We start from the raw sequence: 25,809 nt of genomic DNA, 5'->3' as shown, positions 1-25,809 counted from the left end.
TTGACAGAGAAATTCAGGCAGCAGTTTTGAAGTGGTGAGTGATGAGCACATGATCCTGGTGCTTTCCTCTCCTGTCCCTTGCCTTGAGTCACTTGTGTGCACCTCTGCTCTCAAAGACAAGAAACTGATGCTTCCTGACCTTTCCCAGCTCCTCTGTAATATCTTGGTTGTTGATTTGAGGTAGGAAGGTCAAGCACCTGTCCTGCAGCTTGAACTACAGTTGCAGTTGATATGAAGTGGTTTTAGCACAGAGATGGGCATTTCGCTGTCCTTTTTGAATCAAAAATAAGTTTTTTTTTTTTTTTTTCCCTTGCTTTCTGTGATTCCATCTAACAGCTAAGGCTTTACCTATGCATCAACAATAGCTTTGGGAGTGTGTTAGCACAGTTTCGAGTGATTAGTTACCAAGTAAACACACGAGCTATGTGGTACTGACCTACCATGCATCATGTGTGCAAAAGATTGCTCAACTCCATACACAAATATAATCTGTAGAAAATCAGAGACTACAAGAGTAACTGGGTATACAACAGAGCTGGCTAGTATATGACTTTACAGATTTATTCATATATCTTAACTGTCTGAAGCAAAGGTCAGGGCAGACTCCAAACTGCATATCTGAAAATAATGGTGAACCAGCTTGGTCTGCTGCATATCCTCTGCTGGTAAGAGACTTTATAGGCAGACAGGGCCCTTGAGATCTCATCTAGGCTTTTGTCTCACTGGCTTTAATGCAGGTGATGACCTTGAAAGAACTTAAAGGACACAGAATGCAGAAACAAATATATTTTAAAACTTCTTCCTCTATAAACACTTACACAAATATATAAATAACACTTTTAATATCAGAAAGTCTTCTGTGCATTTTGCCCCTCTCACAGGGTTCTGGTTAATAATACCATATAAATGCAAGACTGTTGTTCTCTTATTGGTATTGAAAGCATGTTATTGCTTTCTCTCACTGGATTTTTTTTTTAGTGTGTTAATTACAGTAAATTAGAATAATTAGAATGAAATTATATGAACCTTACAATTCCCTATGGCCTTTATGCTGCTTTTAGAATGATAATGAACGATAATATATATCATCAATATATCTTACTACCTTATTACTACCTTCTTACTACTTTCCAGTTCCTAATTTTGCTCTAGATAGAAGACTGCATTCGGTATTAGGAACAATATCATGTAATATTTCAGCAGAGCAAAGAAAGTTAATTAAGCTTTTGGTGAACCATATTGCAGATAAAACCTAGTGATGGGCAATTTCCTAATAATGGGTATCTATGTTAACATAAAATAGGCTTCTGTAAAATATCCCACACTTACCTAAATGTACAATTTCTTACTTGCGGAATAATACAATACAATAAAATAAAACAAAATGGAGTGTGCTTAAACTATAATGACCATAAAAATGAATGACACACTCCAAGGTTTGTAACAGGATCTGATCTTATTCCTCTTTGATTTTTTATTTTTATTTTTTATTTAAATTAAAAGCATATATACAACACCACACTATCTGTAATATTTCTTTAGCAGGTTCATCACTGGATCACTGTTGTAGCTGAATGCCCTCCAGTATTAGGTAACGTGACAAACAATCTGTCACCTGAGATTAATTTTCTCCCTCATCCTCTTCTGAAGGAGAGTAATTGTGTTTATAGAACTGTTATATCTGTAAGGGTTCCTACCTCACAGTCTCTATTAGTACACACATTTTTCTGCATGTTTATATTACAAGATTTGTGTCAGTAATGTGCATTTTGCTACTGGAGCAGAACATGGAAGGTTATCTGGTAGCTCTGCTGCTATTTATAGATGCTGTTGAGGGAAATAGCTTACTTGTTGGCTTGGTCTTTTATCCCTGACTCAAAGGAAGCTGTTTCACAGCAAAAGGTCCCCCAACATCATAATATGATCACTCTCATGCCCAAGAGGGAGATAGCCGATTTAAAAAAACAATATGGAAGGGAGCTGTAATAGACTCTTATAACAGACTAAGGGAGAAGAAAGAAACCCATGAAGATGTTTATCTCCCCAAGGCAGCCATGAAGACAATCTGCTTCAGAGATGATCCCTGAAAACTAAAGAAATGTGTCTGTTCCAAGGAAACTACAAAGGAGCCACTGAATCCAAAGACCTTCTGTCCTCTATTTTGGACACAGTGAAGATAAATAGCTGCAGGAGGACTCTACTGATCTTATTGTATGCTGGCCATTCAGGTATGGTCACTGAAAAAGTTGAGTCCAAGTGGAAACAGCTCAGAAATGGAAAAAAAAAACTCCACAATTTAGTTACAGCCTTGTGAGAAAAGATGGAAACAAGGAAAAATATATTTTAATAATATAAATATGAATTAAAAATAATATACAAGTTTTCCTTTCCACTCACTCTCAGAAACACAACAGCCAAAATATTACCAGAGATAATCAGTGATGGTGTGTTTAAATCTGGTTATGTGAAATGTGTTAACTTCTGGAAATCATTGTACTTTGTTCTTAATTCTTTGCATTCATGATAAATATTTGTTAATCCAGTTGCCATCAAATTATGTTGGAAAGATCATGAACTTTATGTACAATCTCGCTGCAAAGCAGAAAGAGGATAATGGATATGCAAGGCTAGAAGATATTTTTTTCCACTACATGTTAGATAGATGTGAGAGAAGGCTGTCTTTTTACTTTGTGAAATATTGCTTTAAATGTGCTCAGCTCAAAGCAGAAACACATTTCAGTTGGAAGGTGGGCATAGGTTAACTATGGAGTTGGTTCCTGACCTGATGCCCTGGAGAGTATTGTCTCTAACGTGGCATTTGCAAAGCCATGAGAAACGTTACAGTCCCTGTATAGGAACAAGGAGCTGTAGGTTGGGTTTATGTATTTGAATAGCTGCCTGGCATAGTTAAACTTCAGATGGTAAATGCTTTTGTGGCAGGGTATCTAAGAAAGGAGAATGGTAAAGGTTGGTCTACTCTGAATTTAATCAGTGACTACTTGAGCCAGGATTTTGAGACATTTGTGTTAACTGCTCTCAGGGCTCTTGTCAGTCAGGAGCTAATAAGGGGATGTAGAGCTGTCTTGTCCTCGAAGGAGATATCTCAATATGCTAGCTCAAATCAACTTTGGGGCCATCTAAAGAGCATATGGATACTTTATGTACTACAGCAGATGGTAATTATGATTGGCATCACTCTTGCCCTTTAAACAGCATCAAAACAGTGACTGCGTTCCTTATTCCCGGCTCATTCAAAGAACATCTGTTCCAATAAAATATTCTGTCGCTTCAGTTACAGTAGCTACTTTTAACATTATAGTCTATCTTCTATTAGTCAAATGGTGTTATGACCCTTAAAGAAATGAGCTTCTAGACATAAAAATGCAATCTATACAATGATTACTCTCATTTTAAATAAGGCTAATCTGACCACATATTTTCCCTCTCAGCCCTCAGTTCTGAGTACCTGAAGATGTGTCCAGGCATGGGAAGACTGCAGATGAGCTTATATTCCTTACTTCATTTTTGGCCCTTAATTTAAATGGACATACGAGTCCGAAGAAGGTACTGAATCATAGGACTCTTACCATGAAAGAGTTTTGGACCCAGTTTATGCTGACAAGATGAGCTCAAAAAACTTAAAAAATATAGAAAATAATACAAATTTCATGGATTTGGGCTGCACAGATGGATACAGCAGTATATTCATCCCCAGTTAACCGAGAGTGTTGAGGAGATGAACTGCTCTCACTTTTGTGAGTTTAGTACCTCTAATTTACCACCAAGATGTTAAGGTTGAGGATAGACTGTAATTGACTATTGAATGAGCAGAACTACTACAGGAGGTTTTCCAGAAGCAGTAGATTTGGAACATGAATGCTGATGTTACATATTCTTGTGTGTGTCTTACAAATAATACAATGTGAAGTAGCATACATGGAGTCCACATCTTTTCTGGCACTTAAGCTTTTATCATTTAACCCATGAACTCCAATCAGCTTTCTTCAGATAAACTGAATTCCATGCTATTTTGCTTAAGTCCTATTTCTGTATTTGGTGTTTACAGTGACCCCTCTCCTGAAAGAAATTCAGGAGAGGATGGGCACCTCTCCTTATACCTGCACTGTTTTGTGAACTGAGTTGGGAAAAGATGTTAAAAGCCTAGCTGTAGAAGAAGATAAAGCAGACATCAATCTCATCTCTGTATCTGGCATGATCATGGAGCAGATCCTCCCAGAAACTATGCTGAGGCTGATGGAAAATAAGGAGGTGGTTGGTGACAGCCAACATGGTTTCACTAAGGGCAGATCATGCCTGACAAATATGGTGGCCTTCCATGACAGGGTTACAGCATTGGTGGATAGGGGAAGAGCAACTGATGTCATCTACCTGGACTTGTGTAAAGCATTTGACACTGTCCTGCATGATATCCTTGTCTCTAGATTGGAGAAACATGGATTTGACAGATGGATCACTTGGTGGGTAAGGAATTGGCTGGACTGTTGCACTCTAAGACTTGCGGTCAGTGGCTCAATGTCCAGCTGGAGATCAGTAACAAGTGGTGTTCCTCAGGGGTCAGTACTGGGACCAGAGCTGTTTAATGTCTTTGTCAGTGACATGGATGGTGAGACTGAGTGCACCCTCAGCAGGTTTGCTGATGACACCAAGCTGTGTGGTGCAGTTGACACACAGGAGGGGAGGGATGCCATCCATGGGGACCTGAACAGGCCTGAGAGATGGGCCTGTGTGAACCTCATGGAGTTCAACAAGGCCATGTGCAAGGTCCTGCACCCAAGTCAAGGCAATCCCAAGCATGAATACAGGCTGGATTTAGAGCAGCCCTGGGGAGAAGGACTTGGGCGTGTTGGTTGGTGAACATGAACCAGCAGTGTGTGCTTGCAGCCCAGAAAGCCAACTGTATCCTGGGCTGTATCAAAAGCAGTGTGGCCAGCAGGTGGAGGGAGGTGATTCTCCCCCTCTGCTCTGCCCTTGTGAGACCCCACCTCTCCTGCGAAGACAGGCTGAGGGAGTTGGGGTTGTTCAGACCAGAGAAGAGAAGGCTCCAGGGAGACCTTATAAGCGGCCTTCCAGTACCTAAAGGGAGCCTACAAGAAAGCAGGAGAGGGACTGTTTATCAGGGACTGTAGTGATAGGACAAAGAGTAATGATTTTAAAGTTAAAAAAAAAGGTAGATTTAGATTAGATATCAGGAGAAAACCTGTGTAGGCTGGATACCAAAGCCTGGGCGGACACACTGGGATGAGAGTATCCAGCAAGTGTTTGTGACGTGGTAAGGGAGGCTGTTATCCATGCTGCCACCTGACACTTTGTTTTTGTCTCTCTTTATTTCCAAGCTGCCCTCTGCAACCTTCGGTGTATGTAACGATCAGTGTTGTGAGTAACTCTGTATTGCCAGAAACATTGGTGTTCCTGACCAATTATGTCTCATAATCTGTTTCGATCCTTAGCCAGTCCTGTTTTGAGACACCCTACTGTGCAGTGTTTGTAAACCCTGAGTAGGTCTATAAGTATTGATGTCTGCTCAGCTGTAAGAATTACTTGGGCTCTGCTCTTTCCTGAGCCTCTGATTTTGTCCTCTGACAGATGAAAAGCAGAGCAGAATTTAAAAATGAGTTCTATTTTGCCGCAGAGAACAATATGCCACGGAGGGACATTATCAGTTCTGATTTGTGTGCTGGCTGCCTGGAGTGTGATTGATCACTAGCAAATCAAGGTATCATCCCTTTGTTCGCTCAGATGCAATGCCTAAGAAATCCTCATATTAAAGCCCCTGCGCCCCCAGCTCCTTTGCCCTCCCCCACAGCATTGTGCATAAGTGTTTATGATTAAAAGATGTAAGTGTAAGCAAATTCAGTTACCAAGCAGTAGAATAAGAAATGCAAAGATACTCTCTGCAAAAAAAAAGAACAGTAGCATTTGTAAATGCTTCCCAGTCTTGTTTCTACAATGAGATTGCATTCCATTCCCTCTCTTACCGAGTCTGGCCAAAAAGATTTCTGCAGAGCACAGTCAGTCATAGGGATGAAGAATAACCAGTTGCTTTTTAATCAAATAATGGAATCTGCTTGCAGCAACAGATAACCAGCCATTTTCCACAGCAGCGTCTTGCAGCTGTTCCTCCGAATATGCTTATTTCTCTTCCTCTGTCAAGAACACAGGAGGAACAGGAGCTAAAATAAGGAACGGGATCTGCCCACCCTCTCTCTTATAAGTGGGCTTTTCAGGTTAAAGGAGAAGAGGAATGCAACTGCTAGATAAAAACTGGCCATCTGTTTCCTTTTAAATAAACGTCCCCCAATTCTCAAGGTGTCAGAAATTCATTTAGATTTAAAATCAATTAAAATTCATGTGATTGAATATGGTATGGACAAAACACATTGTCCATAGGTAGCCTTGCATTCCTGAAATCTTCACAGTTTGTAAAAATATATTTAGATTGGTTTCCTGAAGAAATGAAGGTTATGTGATCACCCAGCATTTGTAAAAGAATGTGCATATATATATATATATATATATATGCACCTCTGGCTGATAATTTTTTAAACTCACTGGTCAATTCTAAATAAATTAGAGAGAGGGGCTGGGGAAGCAGAATTATAATTTTCCCACAACATAATGTGAGAATAAATGGTTGAAATAGACAAAGGGCTCAGTTAACGTGAAGGAGAGATGACAGAGTGGTTTCTAGCTTTAATATGCGCAATAAAAGTGTGCAAGAAGGAATGTGCCTCGACTATGAATTCGATTTTTGGTGTTTGCAATTTCTTGGACAACAAAGCACTGTTTTCAAAAATAAATTAGAATACCATTCTCAAGGGAATTTAAATATTTAAACAGGTTTAGAAGTCTAGACTCATGTCACTAGGGAGACCTTGGTCCATTGCTGCTCTTTTATTTACACAATATGCAGATGTACTTTATGGAGGGCCATTAATGTTTACCTCCAGCTGCCCAGACCTGGGAGCCAGCTGCAGGATGTTATGTCTTCCTCCCTCCCCATGCACTCGAGTTTCCTTTTTCAAGAGAATCTGGCAGACAGAGGATGATGGTCCTTCACCAGGTTGCCTTCAGGTACAGAGAAGACATGTGCCCTGGGGTTGGCTCAGGGCTGGGAATGGCACCACTTCATGCAACGTATATCTGTCCGTTTGTGTAGATGCTGCCACAAGCTGGAGCTGCTATTGCAAAAAAAAGGTCTCTTAATTTTTAATCTTAATCTTAAATCTTAGGTAAATCTGAAGCAGAGCTCTCTGCTTGACTGCAGGTATTTGGCTGCTTTTTAACCCTGGACCCTATTAAAGGCAATGGATCTCCCATAAGGTATTAATTGTCTACCCTATAATGCATCTTCCTGAATGTCCATGTGAAATTTCATAAAATCAGTTAGCTCAGAATGGTCTTTAATCTTTGTATATTTTGGGCAGAGAACACTGCTACTTATGTTCATTGTTTTATCTCTGTCTTTGTACTAGGTTTCATCCTTCGCATATTAGTCTCAATTTTGAACATCTTTATTGATATAATTATTCCCATGGTTACAGTAGAGCTGGTCAGATTTTTTTTTTTTTTTAACTGAACTAATTTTATGTAATGAATTTATTTTCCCTCTTAAACCAGTGTATTTATTTTAGATCAACTGTTGGCAGTTTTAGATATTTGATACATTCAGTTTCTCTCTCTAACACTTTTGCACCAGCTTTTGCTCTCATGAATGTTGTGGAAATTGTGAAAACAGTCAGTGGTTTCTCAGTGGTCTGAAATGTGGATCACTCTGACAAAGACCTGGAAGGAGGCCTGAGAAGTCAGAATTTATTCTTACATCTGGCTGCACTGGCTCTGCAGCAATGTCCACGAGTCATCCCTGGGATGCAAGAGCCTGCCGTGTCTGCCTGTAGCATTGGAGTTGCAGCTGTTTCTTACTGCAAGCATGGAAGCTTCCAGGAAAGGCTGTTCTCCTACTTGCCTTGAAGCAAAAACCAATAGTAATAAAAAACAAAAGCAAAAAGAATTCCCTTAACCAAAAAAATCTTAGACTGAAATGCATAATAAAATAAAACCAACTCAAGAGATGAAAAGCATTAAGCTCAGCAGTTGCAGTGAATGTAGGAGGTAGGAAGAAGCAGTTTGGGTCAAGTGGAGTGCTCAGTTTGGAACAAGAAAGTGAGGATGATGATATATAAAGCCCCACATTTTGTTGGTATGTTTTCAGATGTGAACAAAGTGCAACCTGTGAATGCAGCCAGTGAGGGCTTGGACAGAGATGATGGAAGCAAAAAGAAAGCACAATACATAATGATTGGAGAGTTTTTGATCCCCTATCCCTCACTGTGTTCTCTGTTTCATAGAGACAAATTTTATGTTCTACCACCTAATATTTTTTAGTTTTGTATGGCTGATGCAAACCAAAGAGTGAAATGACAGGCATATGTGAGTGACCCACAGGATTCATCTTTGTCAGATTTTGCAGCAGGACCTCTCTTCCACAGGACCACATCTCTCTCATGCAGTTCCTCCTCCCCTCTTTGTCCCCCGCACCCTGTGCACTCTCTCAGGTCTGAGTAACTCTGTTCCCTCCGAGGGAATGATAAAAAAAGCAGAAACCTCGTGTTTCCCAGACTACTGCAATTTTCACCAGGAGAACAGAAAAGAGAAAAGCAGAGCCTGAAAGAAAGGCAGCTCAGTCTTTTGCCCACGAGCACGGAATGGACAGCCCCTGACAAACACTTGCCAGTGTTCATTTCCAGCGTCCTGATTTGATGATTGTGTGTTCAAGCAGGTTCTCTGTTTTATCATCATCCCTTGGGAAATATATCTCACTTACGTACAGCAGGTACCTTTCTTTAATCTCCGTGTTTATGAAATTGGAGGCAAATAGGAATTTTGAGAGTTTACTGTGCCTTTTTGTCAAGGGCTAATCTTTTTCATTCTCATCGGTCACTTGTTCCCAGAGCTAACGTGAATGTCTAGAATGAGATTCTGCACATAAAATCATTATTTGAGAAGAATCTGGGAAGATAGGAAGAGGTAAGGAGCCTCTCACCAATCTGGTGGCAAGGTATAAGCTCCTAATATGCTTGCATTTCTGCAAGCCAGGAAGAAAGGCATCTTATAACCTCATTTTCATTGGAAAGGATCCAGACAGATAATTACTGGGAACTGACCATATATTCCCCAAAATGTTCATCCTGTACTCAACTTGGTCTTTTCCTAATTGCTACTTTTTTTTTTTTTTTAGTGGCTAGGAATTCACTTTTCAGGAGATGAGAGAAACTTTTGGAGCAAATTAGCTCACAGTTTATTTTGAATTAGATCAATAACAGCACATGAAATGAAAAAGCGTTTTTTTCTTAAAGCATGTTTTATTGTGTGTTGCTTTTCCTGAAAAGAGGTAAAACATGAGGATCAAAACACCATCTCCATTCCAACCTTCTTGAGAATTGTCTTACCGTTGTTTCAGTGAGCTCCATGGGGATACCTAGAAAGCAAAGTATTACCTGGGAGTAAGTTGTGATCTATGAGAAAAAACAATACAAGACAAATACTCCTGTAGTGCATCATATCAAGATGCACTCCTGTTTTGTGAAGTCATACACAGTCAGGTTGCTATTAAAGTTATGTCTGTAACTTTGTTTTTACTCCTAAGTTCTCCATGAAAAACAAACAAACAAACAAACAAACAGAATAGCTCATTATCCAGTTCTCTGACCATTCAAGGAAATCTGTTTTTTGTGTTGAAAAGGTAGACTTTGTTGTGTTTGGATAAAGCACTCAAATAATGATTCCCTGATTGTGAATTCTTATAACTTATGCCACCTTCAGCAGAACTGAGAGTATGCTGTGGCTCTGTAAAACTATGTTGGTTTTATTCAGAAATTTCCTTGACGATGTTTTAAGTCAAACCTTAATGCTTTTAGTGTAACTTTGTACAACCTACATTTCTCTGAGGAGTCATATTCATATTCTAATAGCATGTATAAATACATTTGTATTATTGTACCATAATTTCTCTTATACCGGCTGTAAATGATTTTTTTTTGTACTTCTAAAAATTGAGTCAGTGTAAGCACAGGGTAACACAGAAGAATACAAATTTCACAAATATCTAAATCTAGACATGTAATCATTTTTGTCATATTACTCACTTGGTCATTAATTATGCCCAGAACTGTTCTTTCTTCAGAAATGTAAGTCCCTACACTGATTTATAGCTTCTATACATGGTTAATCTTTACCTCCTAAGTACAACTTGACCATATATTTCAAAAGTTACTATTTTCTCCCCAGATTGCACAGAGCTGTCAGACTTTTCACTCTACAGTCAGCAGTTGAGAGCATGGAGAAAATTTCACCGTAAATCTTTAAACTCTATTTTACATATTTTCTACATCCCCCAAATGAACCCAAATGAATTATGTTATCCCGAGACCTTAAATGCAATGAATCTGACCAGCATTCTATCTAATATCTTAAACAGTACATTATCAGTTAACCAGAAATTGCTGACAATATTCTACTGGAAGCAGAGCTTACCCCACTTTTTCCTAACCCACTTTAGCCTGGTGGTGATAATAAAACATTTTTTGTACCAAATATATTCAAAATACTTGAACAATAAAATATAAAATGTTTCAGTATTTCACTTTTTTTGAAGATGAATTTAAAGCATAAAAATTTAACTTCATTTTTGAAGAAAAATATAAGGTTTTGTCTCTCCATCCCACTCAAGTGCAAATGTGTGTTGTTTCCTGTTTGTCTTTCAAGACAGACTTTATTCTCCAAAGTTGGATTAATGGCTCTGAATACAACCTAATGAATGAGCTTTTCTGAAAGCATTTATCACCACACTATCTGAAACCTTCACCAATATTAATTAATTTATCTATTATTTATGCATTGTGTTGAGACCTTCAAAGGCTGAATGCAAATGCTAAAATCTCCTTTCTCCACTGTCTCCCATAATGACAAATCTAGCCCCACAGGAGACTGAGAGATCAGATTGTAAAGCTGGGAGGCTTTATGTCTGCAGAGAGCACGAGAGACAGAAAGATGTGTTACACAGTCCCTACTCCTCTGGTAAGTGATGAGAGGGACTAGTGGTCTGGGCAGCAGAAGGGTCAGGAAATTGGGGCACACATATGGAACCAGAAAAAAAATATCTCAGTGGGATAAGTACATATTGGAAAAGGAGCACACTAGATTGTATTTATGCTTGACAATTTTATACTTCAGTGCTTTCTCCTGATTAGAGTTGTTTGGGAGGGGCAGAACTTCTCACAAGATCTGCACCTTCCCATCCAAAGAGACTTTTTCCCAGCTTTATACTGGAAGCACATCAAAACCTTCCAAGTTTATTTTTTCCTTTTTGAATCTCTCTTGATGATTAACCAAGGAGATTCAAAGGATAAGAGACCAGACCTTTAGCAAATGAGATGCAGATGTTTACTTTACTCTTAGTTTGTGTTGGGCATATATCATGAAGAAAGCTAATGGCTCATTTGATCTCACTTTAGTTACAAATTCTGTTCTGCACTGAAAACATCCTCCTTGCAGGTGTTCAATCAAAACACCGTATTTCTAGGAAAAAGTTCCTTAGACAAAATGTGTTTTATGTCTTCATTTCCTAAGAAAAGATTGCCAAACATTTCCAAAACACCTCTACTGAAGAGGAGCTGAAGGTTTAAGTACCTGAATGTCACCTCCATCCATGAGTTTACTTTTTGTCCCAGAAGAAAAGGACAGAGGAAGCCTAAAATGAACAGAATCACAGCATCATAGAATATCCCGAGTTGGAAGGGACCCATAAGGATCATCAAGTCTAACTCCTGGCACCACACAGGTCTACCCAAAAGTTTAGACCATGTGACTAAGTGCACAGTCCAAACGCTTCTTAAACTCCGACAGGCTTGGTGCAGTGCCTACTTCCCTGGGGAGCCTGTTCCAGTGTGCGACCACCCTCTCGGTGAAGAACCGCTACCTGATGTCTAGCCTAAACCTTGCCTGCCTCAGCATGACACCATTCCCGCGGGTCCTGTCACTGATGATTAGGGAGAATAGATTGGCACCTGCACCTCCACTCCCCCTTGAGAGGAAGTTGTAGACTGCGATAAGGTCTCTCCTCAGCCTCCTCTTCTCCTGGCTGAACAGGCCAAGTGCCCTCAGCCTTTCCTCATACGTCTTCCCTTTTAGTCCCTTCATCATCTTCATCGCCCTCCTCTGGACACTCTTCACCAGTTTAATGTCCTTGCGGTACTGTGGTGCCCAGAACTGCACACAGTACTCGAGGTGAGGCTGCACCAGTGCAGAATAGAGCGGGACAATCACTTCCCTTGACTGACTAACGATGCCGTGCTTGATGCACCCCAGGATACGGTTGGCCCTCCTGGCTGCTAGGGCACACTGCTGGCTCACATTCAACTTGCTGTCAACCACAATCCCCTGATCCCTCTCTGCGGGGCTGCTCTCCAGTGTCTCATCGCCCAGTCTGTACGGATAGCCAGGGTTGCCCAGTCCCAGGTGCAAGACCCAGCCCTTGCTCTTGTTAAACTTCATAGTGAGGTTTGTGATTGCCCAGCTCTCCAATCTGTCCAGATCTCTCTGCAAGGCCTTTCCACCCTCAACAGAGTCCACAACTACTCCAAGTTTAGTGTCGTTGGCAAATTTGCTCAAAACACCTTCTAGTCCTACATCATTTATAAAATTGTATAAAATCCAAATCGTTTATAAAAACATTGAAGAGGACTGGCCCTAAAATGGAGCCACTAGTGACCATCCGCCAGCCTGGTGTGGGCCCATTTACCACAACCCTTTGAGCCCTGCCCATCAGCCAATTGCTCACCCGTCGTATGATGTTTTTGTTTAGCTGTATGCTAGACATTTTGTCCAGTAAGATCCTATGGGAAACTGTCAAAAGTTTTACTGAAGTCCAAAAGGATCACATCAGCTGGTTTCCCTTAGATCCACTAAGGCTGGATCTGTCAGGTTGTTTTTTATGTCCTAGCACACTAATGCATCTAGTGCACCACTTGGACTTTCAAGAATTGAGCTTTTTTGTTTTTTTTTTTTTTGTTTTTTCTTTGTGCTGTGCCTGTGAATTCAAACATATTTTGCAACTAATTGCAAATCACTTTTTTTTTTCAACTGTGCCCTAAAACTCATTCGTGATACCAGGAAGTTTTCTTGGCTGGGGAGAACTTCCAATATTGGGGTTTCAAAAATATTAAAACAGTGCAGTTTTTGTTTCCTCTCTCACTGGAGAACATTGTTAGGCAACGAAGCTGGTGAGGGGTCTGGAGAACAAGTCTTACAAGGAGCGGCTGAGGGAGCTGGGGTTGTTCAGCCTGGAGAAGAGGAGGCTCAGGGGCGACCTCATCGCTCTCCATAGATACCTTAAAGGAGGCTGTAGCGAGGTGGGGGTTGGTCTATTCTCCCACGTGCCTGGTGACAGGACAAGGGGGAATGGGCTAAAGTTGTGCCAGGGGAGGTTTAGGTTGGATATTAGGAAGAACTTCTTTACTGAAAGGGTTGTTAGGCCTTGGAGCAGGCTGCCCAGGGAAGTGGTTGAGTCACCATACCTGGAGGTCTTTAAAAGACGTTTAGATTTAGAGCTTAGTGATATGGTTTAGTGTAGGACTTGTTAGTGTTAGGTCAGAGGTTGGACTTGGTGATCTTGGAGGTCTCTTCCAACCTAGATGATTCTGTGATTCTGTGATTATTTTTAGTGTAACCAGAATAATGCAGTCTTCATACGTAAAGTGTAACTCTTAATGTTTTCACATTTGTTGTGCTCTAATCAGCACAGACACTCTTTCTAATCAATATAGACTCCCACTAAATATTACATATTGGTGCAAGAAAGTTCGTAAGTACACAAGGAGCTGTATATTTATTATTGTATAGACTTCATCCAAAAGCAAAAGAATATACATATATATACATATACATATTTCCAAGAAAGTATGTGCTGGACTAGCCAACACAAACTCTCCAGGGCCTTTTCTCAAACTTTTAGTGATTAGATTTATTCATGCCGGGTGAACAAAAGCAAGTATTAACAATTCATGGCACCTACCTTTATTTTTCTCAATAGCTCCTCTATTCATACTTAGCATGCAGGAGGTATATATTGTCTGAAGAGGAAAGCAACCATCAGAGGGAAATATAATGTCATTCTATACAATTGTTCTTCTTCTAAGTGGTGCTATTACAGGTGCTATTACACCTTCAGATCGTGGTATTTTGTGTTTGTGTTATCTGAGATCACTTTCTTCTAAAGACAGTTGCAATGTATTACAATGGCTATAGAAAATATTTTAATAAGGATAACGTTTTACAGGCAGCTTCGAGGTTGGAAGTACAGTGCTAGCTTTTTGTTCATTATAACTTCAGTTCTTTTGAATTCCTGACTGACCAATAATTACAGCTCCACTGGAGAGCTGAACAGGTGTCAGGGTACACCTTGAGAAGTTGTGTCCCCATCTGGCTGAGGTCTGCTGTGGTGATGAGACTACACTGTCCCTGCACATCCAGTACTCAGTTCTACAGTGGGAACTACTAAGTGAATCAAATTCAGGCCATAAATAAGCACAAATGACAGTCCAAAAATATGGTGTAGATTTGCAGCTATTATGGATTCAAATAGCTTCTCTAAAGGCAAAGGAATGATAGCTGTTCCTGTGAACAGAATATTGGATGTTATGTGCATCCTTCTCAGGCTTATCTGTTTGGTTATGGCTCTGGCAAAAACAAACAAACAAACAAAAATCTAAAAAAAACTTTCTAAGCTTTAAAATTCTACGTTTATTGCTTTTCAGAGAATATATATATATATATATTTGGTGGCAAATCTGAGAAAAGATCAGCAAATTCTCTTTCACTTCAGTGTTTGTAAGAGATTTATTCTTGCTCTTACTTATGTTAAAGAGATGAATCACGGTTCTTCTCCTCACTTCTTATCTGGTGGCTTTCCCAGTATATTCTAAACTCTTTAATAAACCCTTGAAGGGTATTTTTCTCATCCATTGATTTCATATCTGTTTTACCTCTCATATCTTAACTGCATTAGACCAGAAACCATATATTTATTTGTTCTAATCTCTGGCTTTGACTTTTGACTTAAGTCATGGGGATATCTAAAAGTGGATTATTAACTCCCCAGTATATAAAATAAGTAAAATCTTTCCTGTCCTTCCACCGTGGAATTGTTCCTCCATGGAACCAACTTTCTGTTGCACTGCTGGGTCCCACTGAGACACCTCTCCAGACAGGAGTTTTTATAGAGATGGAAGTCAGGATGAGATAAAAGATTCTGACCTAGTGACAGTGAGCCTAAACATGATGAGAACACTAACAAATATTTTTATTATTGTGTTAAATGAGTTCAGCTTTGGGGAGCACAGTGAAATTTGGGGAGAGAGCTGGCTGGTGTCATTGTGAGGCCACTCTCAATTATCTTTGAAATGTCATGGTAGTGAGGAGAGGTTCCAAAAGCTTGGAAGACAGCAAGTATCACTCCTACCTTTAAGAAGGGACTGTTGAGCATCTGTTTTTTTAGGAAGTCCTTTTGGAAATGACAGAGCACAATGCATGCTTGCACGTAGTAGCTTTCCTGAAAAGAGGATCCTGTCTGAGCAGTGGCATGTCAAGCCTGTTTCTTGGCTGCTCCATCTCATGCTGGAGTTATAACTTTATGCAATTGAATAAAGGCCTAAGGTGAACTCTGCTGAGCTCACTCCTTCCTTACCAAATACTCTTATGTTCAGCACATATACATATAGTGGAGAAAAATCTAGTCCATCCTCTCCAGCTGTGTGAAGCTTGCAAAGAATATCGTTAGCTTGGTTAGTCCTCCTGAGTTCATATTGTGTGAAATGACATGTTTGTACTTCCACCTACTGAGATAAAATATCAAAATCTCTTTGGTAATTCTTGCAAAACAGAGTGGGTGTGCTTTTGATAAGCAAAAATGAAATGTATTGCTTATTACAGAAGAAATTGATAGCCATCATCTCTCATGTCATCTTCTGTTGTGGGAAACCGTAACCTGTAGACAGCAAACATTGCTAGAGCCTGCTAGCCAGAAAACCTTTTCAGTTGTGCTGCTTCAATCCTTACATAGATTTTTTTACTGTTTCTTTGTTAGCAGTACACTGCCAAACTCCTTGTGTGAGATTAGCTTACATTGGCTATTTTGATGGTAGAAGTGACTGCTCATCCATTTTTGAAATGATTGTCCCAGACTGCTGCCAAAGAGTAGAAAAACTTGAAAGAATAAAAAGAAAGTCCTTTCTTTAGTCGGGCAGGAAATAAAGATAACAATGATAACAGGAAAGATGAGGACTGAAGAGAGACAGGTGAGGGAGGACTGAACAAAGGCTTGGATGTTTGGCTTCTTGGTGCTTCCTGCAGTCCTATACCTGCTCAAGTGTGATTAAGTTGGTGCTGTTGTTCTGCCTGTTAACTCTTACTGTAGAAGGATTTATTGTGTTGGATGGTTTATATTCTGTAAGCATCTTACCTGTGGGCCAAACTGAGAAACCAGGAGGAGGATGAGAATATACAGGCAGCAGAGGGGAAAGCAAAGGGTGTGACTGCTGGCATTGCTGCCAGTGTACACGAGTCAGTGCAAACTATCGCTGCACCTCATGCAGGGTGGCAAGAACAGGAGAACAGAGCCCTGCACAACCTCTGTGTTATTGCTTGCTGAAGCCTGGCTTTCCACAAACATAATTGAGCTAAGAACCAAATTCTGAATATATATATAAATATAAATAAATACATAAATAAATACATAAATAAATAAATAAACATACAGGAATAAAGAAACAACAAAGGCCAAGAAGTTCACATGCATCTCTTGGTATTGGTTACATGACTGCACACTGCTGCTGAGCAGCAAGCAATCACCATTTGAGGTAGGTTTAAGTCAGTTTAACACACAGTCTCAGTAGCCTTGGCAGACCATGGATACAGAAGCAGTGGGGCTTCTAGTAATCCTTTTTTTTTTTTTTTTTTCTTCAGCCTTAGCTATACACTATGTTCCTCTAGGAAAAATGTATGGAAAAGGCCATTGCCAGGGAAAGGAGACAATGTCTCCCTGAGGAGACAAATTGAGCCTGTCCATACAAGTGGAATTTCCAAGGGTTACAGGCTGTGGTAGACAAGAAGGTAGTTATAGACAGACTGGGGAGTAGAGAGGTATTGACCAAGAAAAGAAATTTCCCCCAAGGAGCAGGGGAGGTGGGCGCTGTGTTCCAGCTCAAACCTTCAATGAATCTACTGCAGAAGCAAGGATCTGCTTGCATAGACAGTGATGGCAGGAGAAGAATTGTGTGTGGACGCTTTGTATTTCTACACTCCGTCCCAATTGTTCTGTCTTGCCTTAAAAGGTGAAATTTCCTACTTTGTATTTTAACAAAGCTTGGCACATTAAAGTAAAATCACTTATGCCCCTGGGGGGAATTGTGCTGTAGGAGTAAATTTAGGTAGCTATGGTTGTACTGACATCCTAACATGATCCTAGATGATAGGACACACAAAATCAGAGTTTGTAATAAATTCTCAGGACATGTTGTAATGCACCTTCAGGTCTTGTTTAGCCATTGACTCAGATCAAAGTCTTGTTAAAGCATGTCCTGGCTCCCATGCAGCTTGAGTACCCTTTTTCATAGGAACAGATAGCATAGAGCAGCAATATGTTTCCACCTCACATCTGGCACACAGGTAGGGCATGCTTCTGGACTTGGTCTCTGGGAAACACTCGTGCATTCCCTAGTTTAGGTACAGCCAGCGCCTTCAGAAACATTTCCATCTTGAGCAGAGATGCCTACTGGGACACGAGTACTGTGTGCTTTGCGGTATGAGTACAAAGGCTCTGCTCTGGTATGGTGACAGAAAATGTTTCTGCGTTATTTGGGATGGTGGAAGAAAGGGAAGGGAACTCATTTCTGCAAGACAAAAGCTGCACTGTATCCTATTTCTACAGAAAAATTAACAAACACACCCCCAGAATTTTGCCAGAGATTGCATGGGTGAACTAGCTGCCTACAGCAGAAGAGAAGAGGAAACCTGGTGTGGTAGCATGTGTAATATATAATGCATGTTTCCAACCTGAATGTTTTCCTCTAGCACTAAGCAAAGAGATTGAACAAAAAAGGGTATCACTTTAATTATATTGTTTTGCTCTGTCCACCAAGCAATTATCTTGAATTTAAAGAAAAACTGTGCCAGAAGGTGCTTTTTCAAAAAAAGGAAATAATCTGTTTCTTCTATACGGTTATCAAATAACTTTAATAGCCTTTTTTAAGTGTAATTCAGAAAGCACATAGGAATAAGAGATTTTCCAACTGCAAAACTCAATCTCAGTAAACCAGACCATGAAATAATACAGTTTTATTTACTGATGCCTTCGGAAAATGAGCACTTTAAAATCTTATTTTAAAAATGAAGCCTGCGTGCTTAGGAAAGATAAATTCAGGAGAAAAACCACCACCACAACAACAAACAAACAAACAAACAAACAAACAACAAACAAACACAAGCAACTAAAGAAAACCTTTACCGTCCAAATTTAAGAGAAAAGGAAACCTATAAAAAATAACTTGTTGGTTCACTACTGATGGAGGACAAAAATGAGACAGGTGGCAGAAGGAAGACTGATTCAGTGACCTCATTTGAGGGAAAGCAGAAAAACCCTGTTACATGAAGAGGGAGCAAACTGAGAAACATCTTCAGGCTATGAAGAGAGCTTTCATGGCCTGAATTGTCCCTGACCTTTGCTTGGAGGGGAAGGCTGTGGAGGTCTGAGTTATGGGCATGGCTGTGCTCATACAAATTTGCAATCACATTTGAATTGGGGAATTAAAAAAAAAAAAAAATTTCTTGTTTACAGTGACAGAAATATACTCAGAAGACCACTGCTTCTTTCAAGGGCCACGGGTGGGTATTGCTCTTGCAGAAGACCGAGTCCAAGCAGCTCTGTGGATAGAGGAGGTCCCATGGTACCTGTGACCCCACCACAGCCAAGGCCCTGCTGGGGCTCTGCAGTGGTGCACAGCAGAAGTGTGACAAATGAGTTACTTTAGCACCCTGGTACACAAACCTTGGGCATGTGGGGTGACAATCTGCTTGTGCATAAAGGGAGATTGGCAGGGGAATTGAGGCTCAAGTAAAGGGATAGTTTATTAATCAAACAAGGGAAACTAATCCAACTTGGACTGGATAATGATAGGGGAACTTCAGTGCACAATGCCACTCTTATTGAAGTAATCCTGTTAATAAGGCCACTCATGGCCACAACCAGCTAGGAAATGGTACTAGAAATAGCAAATTTAGGTAGGGTAGTCAAACTGGGAGCAAAAAGGAAAATGCAAATAGGGGTGTGCTGTTGAGAGAAGCTTGGAGGGAGAACAAGGGTGCAAGGATGGCAAAAACATGAGTGTGAAATTTTAAAATGCATTAGGAAAAAAAAAAAAAGACAAATTGGATCCTTTACAGGCAAGAGTGTGCTTGCCAGCAGAGGTGCTGACTTGTGTTCTCCAGCCCACCAGGAAGCCAGAAGGACCGCTCCACTCTATGGACATAGCATCCAGATGCAGCGTGGAGGGAAACAGATTCATACCTCCATACTTACAGCATTGTAATTCAGTAGTGCTCACATATGTGATTCATTAGACTTAAAAGCTGTAATTAGCAGCTTTATAGTCAAGCATAATAGTCTGCATTATTATATAATTGTTATGATTGCTGAGATCATTTATTCTTTTGCTCCTCTACCAATTTCCTCATGGTGCGCTCATTAATCAATAAACATCTTAATCAGTTGGCATCAGTTATGCCTGAAGTCTCTGATCCAGTGGTAGAATGTGAAGCCTTGGCTAATGGTATGTTGGAAAGGATGTCATCTTTCAGCAGCCCCTGGGAGCCAAACTTGTGTTACTCTGTGGATCAGATGTATCTCACAGGGATACACATCTTCTGATGAGTGCCAGATTCACTATGGTACCTGTCTGCCTACCTTGGTCAGGAACAAGCACAACCTAATGCTTGGCAAAGGAAGACCAAGCCTTCGTCTCACGTATAAAGAGAGTTGTACTGCTCTTAAAATGAAGATTTTTTTTTTTCTGCCACAAGCGAACTTCAGTTAATGATGCATTTGGGAATGAAAGTTAGCTGTCATGCAAGGCAACACACAAACCAAACCCCAGCCACTTCTTGTTCCTCAGGCAACATTTTGCAGTATTTCTTTCAAGATCAGATGCTTTATTATTCTGGGGACTCTTGTATCACCTGCTATAATGATGATTGCCCTAAGGACTTTCAAAGTAGTGGTTGGAGAGAGAAACTAAGCTGGTGGGTATTGAAGGAGCTGTGCTGACTTCACCTGGCTTTCCTTGTTTGTTTTAGCCAGAATGTGACCTGCTCTGCCTTTACATGTTTCCTTATGATCCTTACAGTCTCAGATATGCTCACTCTGAGTTGAAATTATTCCACAAATACAAAACTTGTATGACCTGTATTAAATGTTTCAGTCTTTTTTTTTTTTTTCTCCTGCTTCTAAAAAAGGTTTATTTTGCTTTGTTTTTAACAAATGAAAATTATCTCAATGAATTATAAATTGTGGTTTAGAAAGAGAATGGAGTGTGACACAATGATGAGGAAGAGAAGTTTAGGGGAATTACATGGATAAGAAGTAGAGCTGTGCTTGATATAGGCTGGCTTCCCATAATTTCCTTCCTACCACATGTTCATGGGATTATAGTGTTAGGACACCCAACCTGATGCATTGGAAATCTAATAATATTTAATATTACTTTCATTGAAATTAAAAAATAAATATATATACAATGATAAATTGAATGGTAGCTTTTGCCTTATGGGTTCTTTTTATGTTTTATATATAGTTAGATAAAACACACCTTTGTAAAGTAATCTTGGTCAGAAGACTGACCTATCAATAGCTTGGCAGTCTCAGCTAAGAACATGTGAACTCATACTTACATGCTGCTTTACCTTTGGTACTTGGATTTTGCACAACCCCATTAAATCCGTAAAGGCCAGGAAAAGAGAGGAGCTGTGAGGTATATTGTATTGGCTGATAACTCAGAGATGTTTTGGTTCAAAGAGATCAAAATGACAAGCAGCACAGGTAAACATGTTTATGGTCTGAAAGATGAAACTGTCAACTTGCCGTGTCAACATGAGGTTTTTATCATGTCTCTTTTTCATCCTGAGTGTTTTTTTTCCTCTCCTTTTCATATGCAGCCTTTAACTTTTGACTTCAACTCATTATTCAGTGCAGGTTTAGATTTGCCATCTGTTTGGTAGCACCTTGTACCTGAAATCCCAAAATAGGAGGAACAAGCCTTGCTAGGAAATTTCATTTAAAATTTGGTCCAGTTGTCCAGAGTTAGTCCAGTTTTACAATTATGTAGTTGAATTTGGTCTTACAGGCCAGCTAATCACAGAAAGAGAGAAACAGTTTTTAGACACCTTAGATTCTCACAGTCATTATAAAAAACTTCATGTAACTCAACCATATCTCATTGCAAAGTTTTACAGACAAATGTTGTGCCAATTCTCTGACAAAGTTCATGGCAGGCTATCAGAAATATCTCACTGGTAGATGACTAAATGGAGAAACAAGAATTTAAACTTTGTGTTTATGCACATCTCTTGTGGGGAATGTAGCAGAAAGAACTAAATTGAGATCCACAGTGCATTAGAGAGCTAATAATAAAATAGGCAGTTGGTACAAAGAGTGAAAAGCGAATATATGTGTATGTTAGGTGCTAATATGTATGTACTAATTCAAAGTGTCACGGTGGTTAATTAGAGACTTACTAACTTCATTTGCTGTCTTTAGATCAGCTAATAACCAGTGGCTAATGGAGAACATTCACGACTAGATTATATGTACAGTATAAAGTCATCATGAATCCAATCAGAAATGTTATAATAAAGCTCTGTAAAATTTTGGATGTCTTTTCCCTATCTCTGCATCAAAAAAAATCAGATTTTTTGAAGAAGACTAAAAAAAAAATGCTCACATTTTGAAATATTTCTAAGAAAAACACTTGACATTCTTCAACAATGTGTCTGTTTTTCACTCAGCTGTACAGACAGACGTAATAAAAGTGTGGACTCTGCATAACAAGAACTACTCTTAATGAACAGCATTATGTGCATAGTGTGATTTCAGTCCCTTCTATAATTTTTCAAATTCATAATGCAAGTATTGGTACCATAAGGAGCTAGTTATTATTTGAGACCTCTCAGTTATTTGCTTCTACCAGGATGGAGATCACTTGCAAATTGTGTACAGATTTGCTTTGTATTTCCCTGTAATTACAAAATCATATACAAAATATTTTTTTCTTCAATGCAGCAGAAGTAGATAACATTTTTGTCCTTTATCCTAAATGCTTGTTCAGAAGACAGTAAACCATGCCTTCAAGTACTGGATTTGTTACTGTAGCTTCTTCATAGATTTTCTTAGCTAAAATACGTATGCCACAAAACTCAGAGCTTGGACAGTCTACCTACAACCAGTGAAATACTTTAACCTCTGCATAACCTAGCTGTGATCTGCTACCAGCATTAGGCAGCTCCTCTGTTTGTAGCTGTCTTAAATATGTAAAAGAGCATAAGTTTTGTTCCTCCCCCTACTCCCCCACTAAATATGAATGGCCAACACTCCCTGCCAAAAAAAAAAAAAAAAAGACACAACCCCCCCCAGTAACTTCAACAGTCCTACCTTTATCTTTGGGAACATAAACACAGGCAGACAGCCTTGCCAAATAACAATATCTGGAGAAAAAGCTCAGTCTACCCCAAGTGGGAGCTGAGGGGCAGGTGTTGGATGGTTGATTGGGCTAGCAGCAGAGCTGCATCAATCATCAGACCAAACCTGAGGCTAGTTTGTAGGCTGAACAAGTTGTCTGTGCTTAGTAAAGGTAAGATTAATATACTGCTCCATATTCCCAGAACAGATAGTCACTTCTTTTCTCTAATTTTTCATCCATTTTCTTAATCCATTAGAGCTTGTTGTTTTTTGTTTTGGTACATTTGTGTGTGTTTCTTTCTTTTTTTCTTGATCGGTAGAGCTGTTGTAGCCCACTATTTTTCCACATTTAATTTAACAGAGGCTAAATTTCACCTGTACTTGGAGGCTTCAGTGGTATCTAAACAGCTCTTGGGAACCCCTCCTGAGCAGGTAATCACCACAGTGCATTGGGAGGAGGTTTGGCCCCTCTGCTGCTCTGAAGAAAATGGCTGAACGGTACAGATCAGTCCTTCCTCTCTTCTCTCATTTTGTGCTCAGACCTCCAGAGTCTTTGATGTTGTGTTGAAAGCTCTGCACAGGAGCTACTGGACCTATGCTGGAATTGCTGAAGCTTCACTGTTCTGTGATAGTTAGCATCTTGTCTTTAGCTACAAACAGGTAAAGAGGAATATTTCAGCAACTTTTTAGCTGAATAATGTTGCTTCGGTCCTTAGTTCTTAGGGAAGACTTAAATAATCAAGACTGGAGTTTTGGGGAGGAACTTGGAGGGCTTGGGAGGGGAGAGGTGAAATACAGGCAAGCACGAAGTGAGGGTAAGCTCCCATGCAGTGGTAAGAGAATAATTATCAAGCTTCAGGTCTGCCAAGTTCAGGGATGGGCTTTAGGCCTGAATCTTTCTTAACGCAGCAGAGTGCTTGGATTCCATCTCTCTTTCACCTCACCGAATGAGTATGGATTTATTGCTACAGAATGGATCAATCCCCAGATCTATTGGCCTAGGACTATGGTGGTTAGGATCAACAGCAACCTGAAATTCCCACTAATGCAACTACCTCATGGGGCATTGGCTCATGAGACCCTTATCCTCATCCTCTGAGGCAGCAAAGCACCTTTCCAAGGGTGAAATTAACCAAGACATTTAGTCGCTAACAATTGATTCACAGCGGCTCTTACAGTAATCAAACGATATTTTTTGTCTTACAGTTGGCTCCCAGACTGTCCAGTTGATTTGAAAGGGAGAAAGATCGCTAGGGTGGGATTTGTCATAGAGTGCTAACTAGATAGCTGAAATCAATTAAACAGCTTGTGTAGCTTACACCTGCTGCCTTGTGTCAATACTGTACAAGGCTGTTTGTCCTAGCCATGATTGTTTGAATTTCTTTCTCTGTAAAAGCATGATTTCTGTGCTGAGTTAGAAGGACCTTAGCTGAGTAGATCAAACTAGTTCATAACTCTTGGAAATTTCCAGCCACTGTGGTTCAGCTTCTAAAGAAAACAAGTCTTAGTGTGGCCTTTACCAGATTAGGCTTTACTGGCAACCTTCACAACCCATCACATCCTGGACAAACTGTAATTGAGTAAATCCAGACAGTCTGGTTGGCAGGGTTAAATGCGTGGGTGTAATAGCTGACCTACATCACCAGAAAGTTGCTGTCATGAAGTGAGGAGCTGTTCTTGTTTTTGTCTCCTAACCACAATCAATGAAATATATTTAACTTCCGTATATTTTTCTTTTCCCTTCTGTTACTCCAGTTCCATTCCCATCATATGGCAGCAGAGATGTTGTACCTTTATTGGGCAGTACTGGACTCAAAGACAAAGCAGGATCATGAAGGGGAATGAACCTCTACCCTCAAAATGAGCACGGTCCCACTATTGCCTTCTGGTAAGTCATGGGAAAAATTGTTAGGACAGGTAAGATCTTGCTGCCTGGGATGTTTGGGACCCAGACCAATGCTGCTGTGAGGCATTGCTCCTTGGCCTGGCAAACCCTTCCTCCAGCAGATGGCATTCCTAGCTCATTTCTCCCTGATATGCACCAAAATAACACCAAGGATGCTTGTGCCCAGTCAAAGCTTTCTTGGCTCTGATCACTGTGCACAGCTGTGTTTTCCAGCTAAACACTAAAAATGTTAATTCAAGCATCAGTTTCTTATAAAATAATAAAGAAAAAAGGGCTATAAACTGCAGCTGTTTTGAGTTCTGGCTTTCTGTCTTGAAAGAAAAGCCTTGGGCTGCTACTGTTTTTATTTTCTTTCTGTTATGATGCCTGGCAAGTGTTTTTTAGGAAAATAAAAACAAGTCATGAAACTGATTTTCATGTGCGTGTGTGTTACTACAGAATAAAGCCACTTTGCTTTTTTTTTTTTGCTTTTTTTTTTTCCCCCACTCCTTTTTATCTAAGCTAGGAATCCCCTGCTGAATCTTAATTCATATAACGCATGAAGTTCCAAGAAAATTCACTGCCTTTGAAAAGATGGTATATTTATCATAAGAACCAATATGAATAACATTAGTAATAATAACAAAACCCAGACATTATGGTACATTTGCTCTTTTTACCCTGACAGATAACAGCACAGTCCCTTCTGAGCTTCCCTCAAAGTTTACTGTTGTTGTATGTCTTTCAACAGGCCCCATGCTGACTGGATTGCACATTCTAATTAAGATCTTGCAATAGGCAAAGTGAATGTTACTACTTTTGTGGAACTTTGCTTTTTTATTCCAAAGTCTCTGGAAATTGAAAACAAAGGACCAGCTATTGGCTACAACTTCTAGCATATATGAAACTGTGCATTAAATAATCATCCCAAAATACTTTGTGCCATTTGTTACAGTTACTTTCTAATAAATATTAATTCAACCTCCCAGTTTTAGGAACAAAACAAAGGATTATCATAGACAAAATTCATGCACTTACAGAGGCAAAAATTCACAGCCCTGTCAGATTCAAATTAAGAACACCAGAAAGGATAATTAAACCAGAATAGCTACTGTACCAAATGAAT

The 25,809-nt window shown here is 39.8% G+C and overlaps 2 long non-coding RNA genes across 6 annotated transcripts in view; both read left to right on the top strand.

Moving 5' to 3' along the window:
* Nucleotides 1–25,561, top strand: part of LOC136789019 (uncharacterized) — a 35,158-nt gene extending 9,597 nt beyond the window's left edge. For 2 of the 3 annotated variants that reach the window (XR_010827723.1, XR_010827725.1), the window contains exons 2-3: nucleotides 24,554–24,686; nucleotides 25,435–25,561. This is a non-coding gene — a long non-coding RNA (uncharacterized lncRNA). Of the gene's footprint in view, nucleotides 1–10,402; nucleotides 11,095–24,553; nucleotides 24,687–25,434 lie in introns of those variants that run through there. The other variant, XR_010827724.1, reaches the window with a different exon arrangement.
* On the top strand, nucleotides 1,470–10,407 carry LOC125181081 (uncharacterized). 3 transcript variants are annotated; one of them, XR_010827722.1, is made up of 4 exons: nucleotides 1,470–5,394; nucleotides 5,651–5,734; nucleotides 7,251–7,341; nucleotides 10,306–10,407. It is a non-coding gene; the product is annotated as an uncharacterized lncRNA (long non-coding RNA). The 3 variants fall into 3 exon arrangements; XR_010827721.1 differs by lacking the exon at nucleotides 10,306–10,407 and adding an exon at nucleotides 7,718–9,434 and having other exon boundaries at nucleotides 1,470–5,375; XR_007160109.2 differs by lacking the exon at nucleotides 10,306–10,407 and adding an exon at nucleotides 7,718–9,434.
* Nucleotides 25,562–25,809: the final 248 nt, after the last annotated feature.

Source organism: Anser cygnoides, chromosome Z (assembly GCF_040182565.1).
Source record: "Anser cygnoides isolate HZ-2024a breed goose chromosome Z, Taihu_goose_T2T_genome, whole genome shotgun sequence".
In the NCBI taxonomy this organism is placed as follows: domain Eukaryota; kingdom Metazoa; phylum Chordata; class Aves; order Anseriformes; family Anatidae; genus Anser; species Anser cygnoides.
The sequence above is the reverse complement of the archived record's forward strand: the minus strand, read 5'-3'. Positions and strand labels throughout refer to the sequence as shown.